The sequence below is a fragment of the Typopeltis vanoorti genome, chromosome 26, assembly GCF_054136105.1.
Source record: "Typopeltis vanoorti isolate ZY-2024b chromosome 26, IOZ_Tvanoo_1.0, whole genome shotgun sequence".
NCBI classification, from domain to species: domain Eukaryota; kingdom Metazoa; phylum Arthropoda; class Arachnida; order Uropygi; family Thelyphonidae; genus Typopeltis; species Typopeltis vanoorti.
In genome coordinates this window covers 24,132,585-24,141,505 of record NC_143574.1, presented here as the reverse complement: position 1 = coordinate 24,141,505, position 8,921 = coordinate 24,132,585, and positions in this window count along the sequence as shown.

The following is an 8,921-nucleotide window of genomic DNA, read 5'->3' as shown; positions in this document are numbered from 1 at the left end:
TAGGAAGCGATTACTATTTATTTTATTTTTATTTTTTTAATCTCCACAAACTTAAATTTTCATTTAGCGAAATGAACCATATTCGGGTTATGCGACATATATTAGTGATTTCGAAATGAATACAAACTTCCATTATGGCTTGTATTTATTAGTTATGAGAAAGCCTTTTATTTAGTGAAAACTTTCGTAATACTTGAAGGACCACAATTTCACAAATTACAAAAAATATAAGAGCAATAGTTCATTGTATTGAAAACAAATTGAAACGATATCTCCAAAAGTATTAACAATATATTTAGAAGTGTTGAAGCTTCTTGATGTAGTACAATTGACTGAATGTAAACTTGATACCTTTGTGAAATTACGCTTCATGGATGACACGGGGCTACCTATGCTTTGCAGATTATACGAGACATTTTCGCTTCACAGATTCCATCGGTTATTATCAATACTCTTCATATCAAGATGATATGTATACTCGTCTTTGCAGATTCCAAACTGATATCAGATCAACTGGTTTATATGTGAACATGAAGAACACGTTATGTTCAATATAAATGTAAATATAAATGTAAAAAAAATGTAAATGTCAAGCAAAAAATACTAAAAACCAATGAAATCAAAATTCTGAGTAATAAAGCTTGGATATAAAATATTTAGCGAACTGCGGTCAATATTCAAAAGCCAATTATGTCTTTCAAGGAAAGTTTTTGCCAGTGTATTCTCGCTTTCTCTCTCTCTCTCTCTCTATGGACGTATGTGAATCATGGATAGTAAGTGTGGAAGAAACCCTAAAATTTATGAACAACTTAATGTCGTAGGAAAGTTTCATGCTTGTCAACACAACATTGCATAAGAAAAGTAGTATTGTATAGGGAACAAAACCAAAGTTATAATCATGTTGAGGTTTCTGTGGTTAAGAAGTTCAATCGAATTATTTCGGTTTTGTGAGCACATTTTTATTAAAAAAAGACTGTTTTTTAAAACTAAACAGGTACTAAAAAACAAACTCGACAAGTTTCGTTAGTCGTCAGACTAACATCTTCAGGGGTAAAGATAACTAACAATTTAAAGCACAAACTATAAGATACGAAAAATCAAGTTCATTTCTTGGTATTATGAACATCAAAAAAAGTTCGTTAAAAAACCGAATAACAGATCTATAGAACCGTTAATACGTGATAGCTGGGTGCAATGCTATTTGATTTCGCGTTCTGTGGTTCACTTTCACTCTGTCCGAGGTCTGAACTGGGTAAATTTTTGATAAACGCTCAGTGGTGGATTACCCATTAAGGCAATGAGGCACATGCCTAGGGGCCTCAAGCCGAGACATTTTCCTATAGTGTTTTAAAATAGATTAATGTTTTCAGTAAACATCATAAAAATCTTGATTATTTTAAGCGAAATTTTTTTCGAAACAATTATTATGTTTTAATACGTATTTTGACCAGCGCGCACTATCTACGCTTTAAATAATGCTGCAATACCAATGTCGGTGCTAGTTGACAAGCTTCGTATTTTGTATTTTGAAGAGCGTGCGCTATCTACGCTTTAAATTAAACCGCATTACCAATGTTGGCGCACGGCGCTGTTGACAGCTTCGAGGTCACGAAAACTGACTGCATTGCCGAGATAGAAAGTTTCGCCTGGTTGCTCCTTTACTTCATTTGTTATTGAATCGTGTAAGAGTGAGATGTTTTTTTAAAAAATAACTTTTTAGTGTGATTTTCGTGTTTTCATTATCTGAGTGTAGTGCAAGTAAAAAAAAAATTGTAAAATTGTAAAAAAAAAAAACTGATAAAAAATTTAAAAAATAAATAAAGAAAGAAAAAGTTTTATTATTTATCATCCTTTAACCCTTTAACAGGCAGAAAAATCCAGAAGTTCAAAAAATTCAAAAGTACAAAATTTCATTTATTTGTCACTTTTATTTATTTTTTTATTATTATATTTTGGGGTCCCTCAAATATAATTTACCTAGGGGTCCAACTATCCTTAATCCGCCACTGTAAACGCTTACCAACCTTGATTTAAAATCAAACCTTGATTTTTGTTTCATTGTGTAGGAATTTTGATCATATTTGCTGCCTCTTTGTATTTTCTTGTGAAACAGTTTTTATCCATGTAGGACATGTTTGTTCTCAGAGCACATCATGACCAGTAGAAGTTGTGTGAAATGCCAAACCAGACTTATGTTCTCTCTTTTTTTGTACGTCTTTTTTTAGTTTTAAAAAACAGTCCTTTTTAATGAAAATGTGGTCACAAAACCGAAATAAAACCAAAGTTACTGATGCAACCAACACTTCAGTCTCTCACAGATGTTCAGTTTGTGCCATGTGTTTCCTTTACAGAACTTTCATGTACAGTGCTCTGCTAAATTCGCCACTATTATTCCTTCACTCTCCTCCAAAATCATTAAAACAAGAGCCACTGCTAACAAACATCATTTTACAGTCCATCTTGAAACTCACCGAAATAACTTCATTGCCTCTTCCGTCATCTATCTACTTCTGTCCTTCGGAAGAGTCTCCCCACTCTGCCTTCCCCAACTGATATGCTATAGGTTTTGTGGACTTTCTTGCTTGTATGCATCAGATATAAAAAAATATGCCCTATAATTGTCTTCCATGAACTACCAACATCTTTTTCTTTCAGGGTTTTTTGCTACTGCACAGCACCCAGCTTCCGCCTATGCTTGTCATAATCACCATTGTAGTTCCACATACTCTCCTTCTTGATAGAATATTCTTCAAGTTTTGCAATCTCCCAAGTCAAAACAGCAAGGTCACTTTCCCCAATCGGAGGCAATGTGGACACCTCGGTTCCGGTAGTTTTTCGGATCCTACGGCCAGGTCCAATAATACCCTCGCAACCCGATACCCTGCATGACATGTTACTACAAATATTTATCTCTCATTAGATGTATAATTCCATTTCTTTCCTACCACGCGATGTTTCTTCCTTCCAATCTATATCTCCATGATAATTACTCAATGAACACTGATTGTAGTAATTTTCTGATGTGGTCAAACTAAAGATCCAGATGTGGTCTTTCCAGATCACATCCGGATCTCCCCTGGCTTATAATATAATCCGACTATCTTATTGACTTTGATCTCACTCCAGATTGCTTCAAATGAACAGCCACCCTCCTACTTATCTCCTATTCGTCTTGACTGTAATTCATCTGCTATCATCAGCTGTATCCTTCCTACCATCCCCTCTTCTTCTTTCCCGAAAATTTTAAATCCTTCCCATGGAATCCCTTCAACAACATCATCTGTTATTAGCAAAATCTACCTAATGGCTATAACGTTTGAGGAGGTTGCACTGTTCAATGCCAAAAACTCCTCCTTTTTGTTCTCGCCATCTAACATGCACTCACCGTCGAAACACGTAATACACAATCGTTCCCCTCCTTCCATAAATCCTTTAATTTTAGTGACGAATACATCTCACACACTGTCCAAAATTACATCAATTCAAATCACCGAACAATTCACGTCTTGGACATAATTGTCCTCTCAAGTATTGACGCCATACCTAAAATATCGTGGTTAAACAAACTAACAACAACAAAAAAAAAAAAGATTTAATAACAAACTAAATAATTCAGCCAATCATACACCAGTATAAAACAAAAATTACAATGAGTTAACCTAACACTATTAAATCTTCTTCTTCTTCTTCTGCAGCTTCTCCCACTTAAGTGGGGTCACTGTTTGTTATGAGTCTCCTCCACACCTTCCTGTCTTGGGCTGTCACCACATCCAAGTTCTTCATCTTCAAGTCCTCTTCTACCAGCTCCCTCCATCTCTTCTTTGGCCGCCCACGCTTCCGCCTTCCTTGCACATCCATCTGCATGACCCTTCTTCCCACATATTCGTCCTCCATCCTCATCACATGACCAAACCATCTCAACCTTGCCTCTTGTATCTTTGCTCCTAAGTTCGTAACTTTCACTGTTCCCCTGACATAGTCATTTCTCAGATGATCCTTTCTGGTCACACCGCACATCCACCTAAACATTCTCATCTCTGCTACTTCCATCCTGATAATGTTATTTTTCCTCAGGGCCACAGTTTCTATAGCATATGTCATAGCTGGCCTCACTACTGTCCTATAAATTTTGCCTTTCAGATTGATCGGCACCCTCTTATCACATAACACTCCAGCCATCTCCCTCCAGTTCCTCCAACCTGCTTGTATCCTGCATCCCACTTCCTTCTCACCTCCTCCATCTTCTTCCACTGTTGAACCTAAGAATCTAAAGTCTCTCACCTTCCTGATGACATTTCCTTCAAGCTCCAGGTCTGTCTCCTGGCCACCGCCCACTGTGCAACACATATACTCTGTCTTACTTCTGCTCAGTCTCATACCTCTCTCTTCCAGTACTTTTCTCCATCTTTCCAGTTTAGTTTCCGCTTCTTCTCTTGAATCTACACACAGCAAGATGTCATCTGCATACAACATTGTCCAAGGTGCATCTTCTCTCACTTCCTCTGTTACCACCTCCATCACAATATTAAACAGAAACGGACTTAATGCTGACCCTTGATGCAAGCCAACTGTTAGGTGAAAACTTTCTGTCTGTCCTAAACAGGTCCGAACACTTGTCTTCACATTTCTGTACATTTCCTGCACCAACCTGACATATTTCTCCGGCACCTTCTTCTCCCTCAGACACCTCCAGACTTCTTGCCTTGGCACTCTATCGTATGCTTTCTCCAGATCAATAAATACCAGATGTAGCTCCGTTTGTTTCTCTCGATATTTTTCCATCATCTGTCGTAACCCAAAGATAGCATCTGTTGTTCATCTACCAAGCATGAAGCCAAATTGTTCCTTTGCAATCTCCACCTCCTCCCTCAATCTACCATCAAGAACCCTTTCTAGGATCTTCATTGTGTGGGACATCAACTTTATTCCTCTGTAATTTTTACAGTCTTGTGCATCCCCTTTACCTTTGTAGATGGGAACAAGAGTACTCTCCCTCCATTCCTCAGGTATATTTTCCTGTTGGCAAACTTTCATGAACAGGTCCCACAGCAGGTCAATTCCCTCTTCCCCCAGTGCCTTCCATGCCTCCACTGGAATTCTGTCGGGGCCCACCGCTTTTCCATTCCTCATCCTCTTCATGGCCTCCGTCACTTCCATTCTACTGATGTTCTGCACCATCCCCTCAGAAGGCTGCCCATCACCTCTGTGAGTCCTTGCATTTTCCTCATTCAAAAGTCCCTCAAAGTATATTCTCCATCTGTTTCTTATGTCCACATCCCTCCATAAAACTCTTCCTTCAGCATCTTTGATCTGCCTCACATGTAAGATGTCCTTTGCTGCTTTATTTCTACATTTCGCTAGTTGGTAAATTTTTCTCTGTCCATCCGTTGTTTCTAATTGATCATACAGATCTTGATATGCCATGGCCTTTGCCTGTGCCGCAACTCTCTTGGCTTCTTGCTTTCTCTCTTTGTACACCTCTCTGTCCTCTTCCACTCTTGACTCATCCCACTTCTGCTTTGCCTTCCTCTTAGCTGTCACTGCCACTTGTACATCATTATTCCACCATCAACCCTCCTTCTGCTCTCTAATCTTTCCAGATGTCTCACCAAGCACCTCGATTGCACAACTCAGGATTACTTTTGAATTATGTTTCCACCAATCTTGTACACTTTCCAGTCCATCAGAAATCCTCTCTAACACTCTCTCCCTAAAACGATTCCTCACACTCTCTTCTTTTAAGCGAAACCACTTAATTGTCTTCATCCCATGGCAACCAGAAGTTCTTATCTTCGATCTTAATTTAAAGTCTGCGCACAGCAGTCGGTGTTGTTGTGCTACTTGATCTGTTGGAATTACCTTACAGTTTGTCACAACCTTAAGATGTTTTCTTCTAGTCAAAATGTAGTCAATTTGTGAGCTGTTGTTACCACTTCTAAATGTTATCTCTAACCTAACACTATTAAATAAAACATGAAAAAAATGACTTAACGTTCAGCAGCACTAATAACTACAACGTAATCAGTAACCTCAGAACTCAGCAAAATCAACTAAAGGACACACGCGAGAATATACAAATAACATAGAATCGGGAGTATAGAATTCGACCCTAACAAGCCCGTGAAATAAAATTAGTTTTAGTAGCATATGTAAGTCTCCCATAACAAATTTTGCTTCAACAGGACAGATCGTCTGAAGAAGGCAAGATATCTAAAGTACGGTTTATCTATTAATGGTCTTGTCTTTGATCAACACCCACAGCCCATTGCCATTCGGATATTTCATTCCCTCTATAGCATCAGTAACTTTGGTTTTATTTCGGTTTTGTGACCACATTTTCATTAAAAAGGACTGTTTTTTAAAACTAAAAAAAGACGTACAAAAAAAGAGAGAACATAAGTCTGGTTTGGCATTTCACACAACTTCTACTGGTCATGATGTGCTCTGAGAACAAACATGTCCTACATGGATAAAAACTGTTTCACAAGAAAATACAAAGAGGCAGCAAATATTATCAAAATTCCTACACAATGAAACAAAAATCAAGGTTTGATTTTAAATCAAGGTTGGTAAGCGTTTACAGTGGCAGATTAAGGATAGTTAGACCCCTAGGTTGGTTTTAAAAAAATAAGTTTAAGCCTTTTATTCCATTATAGGGAGTATACTATGACGTTTAGACCTATTTAACTTTTGGAGATTGAGTGGGCCTTTCAATCTCCACTAAATAATAATAATAATAATAATAATTATTATTATTATTATTATAGTTTTTGTGGGAAAATTTATACTTAACTAAACCAAATATCAGATGCCTGTGTGGATCTATGGAAATGACATCCCCCCCCACCACTGCATTAGGCCGTCTCAAGAAAGATCAGTATAAATTCAATTTTAGTCGCCGACAACAAGAAATTTAACTTATCATACGCAAGTAAGTCGGGTTTTCTCTTCTGGGAACTGGGGTTTGAAGCCCTGATTTCGAAGAATTGCATTTTAACAGATTAAAAACTAATTTTACTCATTACAGTGTTTTTCTCTAGAGGGGCGAAATTTTAAAGGGGAACTTGTTTTTTTAGTGGAAAAAATATGAGGAATCACGTCAGCATGGTATGGTCGCCAGACGAAGGATTATAAAAAAAAAAAAATCAGTTAACGCCTTTTTATTCCCGTATACGGGGAGTAGGCGAGGCCATTTAGCCCTATCTAACTTTTGGAGACTGAGTGGGCAGTTCAATCTCCACTGGTACCAATCAGAGATAGATGGCCCAAGGCTATCACTAATTAAGCGGTACTCAGTGAAGAGAGACGGCTCAAATGTGCCGCCATCTCGTGGTCCTAACCCTAACACAATATTTTTAATGTCTGAAATAATGTGGGTTCTACGGTCGATTTTCTTTAGCTTACAGGACGAAAAACCCGAGTTTCCGAGAGGAAAAACCCGCTTGCCTGTGCCAGAGATCGACTAACTCGGGAACCGGTCGAAAAAAGGCTTAGAAAAATTTCCTCTAGTCGCCGACTAGACTCGAAACCAAGTCTTCCTTCGTGCGGCCAAGCGCCGTGGTTGCCAAACGCCACATCCACTGAGCTACACAGGCTCTACGAAGGATTATGGACATATATAAGAAATGACCAAAAAATAATAGACTTCATTTTTAAAATAGTGACTAAATAATAGAATATCCCTTTGAGGAATTTTATATAGGGTATTATTCATAGGATATATATTCATTGCATAAATATATATACTGCTCTTTTATCACCATGTTTCATACACACGTCATCCGATATGAACAAGAAAATCGATATTCCCGCATACTTCTTCATTCTTGTTTATTTTCTAATTAAAATAAGGTGAAAATAATCACAGTAGTATATTGTAATATTGTAATCGGAAATTGAACAGGAAGAGAGTTCAAGAGTTCACATTCTCATTTCTTAGTAAATAATATTCCAGATTACTTTTTTTTTCTCTTTCTTGCAAATGCCTGGTTCATTTGTAGCTTGTATTATCAGTGAAGGCTGAGGTGTGGAGACTGTTTGCTCTACACCGAAAGAATTAGTGATCCCTGTCTACCCCCTCTAGGAGTATAATAATAATAATTATTATTATTTCACACCTCCAGGAAGTCCAAAGACTCATCGAGAAAGAGTGTGCCAACAGCATTAAACGATTGATTTCCTTCCAACTACTAACTGCGTTCACTTTTTGAGTGAGCCATTAGTAGTAGAGGCTCTACCAATCGACCAACCTTTGCTGGCAAAAATATGATCCTAAACATGAATATAATCCGTTCCATTCTTTACAGATTTCTTATTATACGTTTAAACTATTACCATAATGATAGTTCCCCCCATGCAACGATGATGATCAGCCTATTTTCCACCCACTACAGGATGAAGGCCTCTTCCATTGTGGGAGGGTTGGGTCTACTTCTCCCATGGTGACTCAGTCCATCTTGGGAGATTGTTTATTCTCTTGTATCAATGAATGCATGAAGGTGGAAGACAATCACATACATTCATGGCTAGGTGGGATTCAAACCTGTAGTCTCTTGGCTGGAGAGCGGATACACTAACCATAATGAGTGAGAGAATTTACTTCTTTAATTTTTATGTGAAATTTTGAGTAATAAAATGTCTGTAGAAATTCCTGTAGTTTGTACTTTATATTCCTGTATTTCTGCAATACTAACATCATTCAAATTTTCAAATTCCCATCACACTTACCATTGTAAAAATTGTATGCTCTCTTGTAAATTTCCCACACATAACTATTTTCTTAATAATTCTTGTCTTTCCCCTTTGGTCGCGATTAGTATTGTAACTCTTCTTTAGGAAATAAAAAAAAAAAAGAAGAAAGGGAAAAAATCAGCGAACCCCTTTTATTTTAATACTAATAACCCTTACTTTTAGATGTCAGA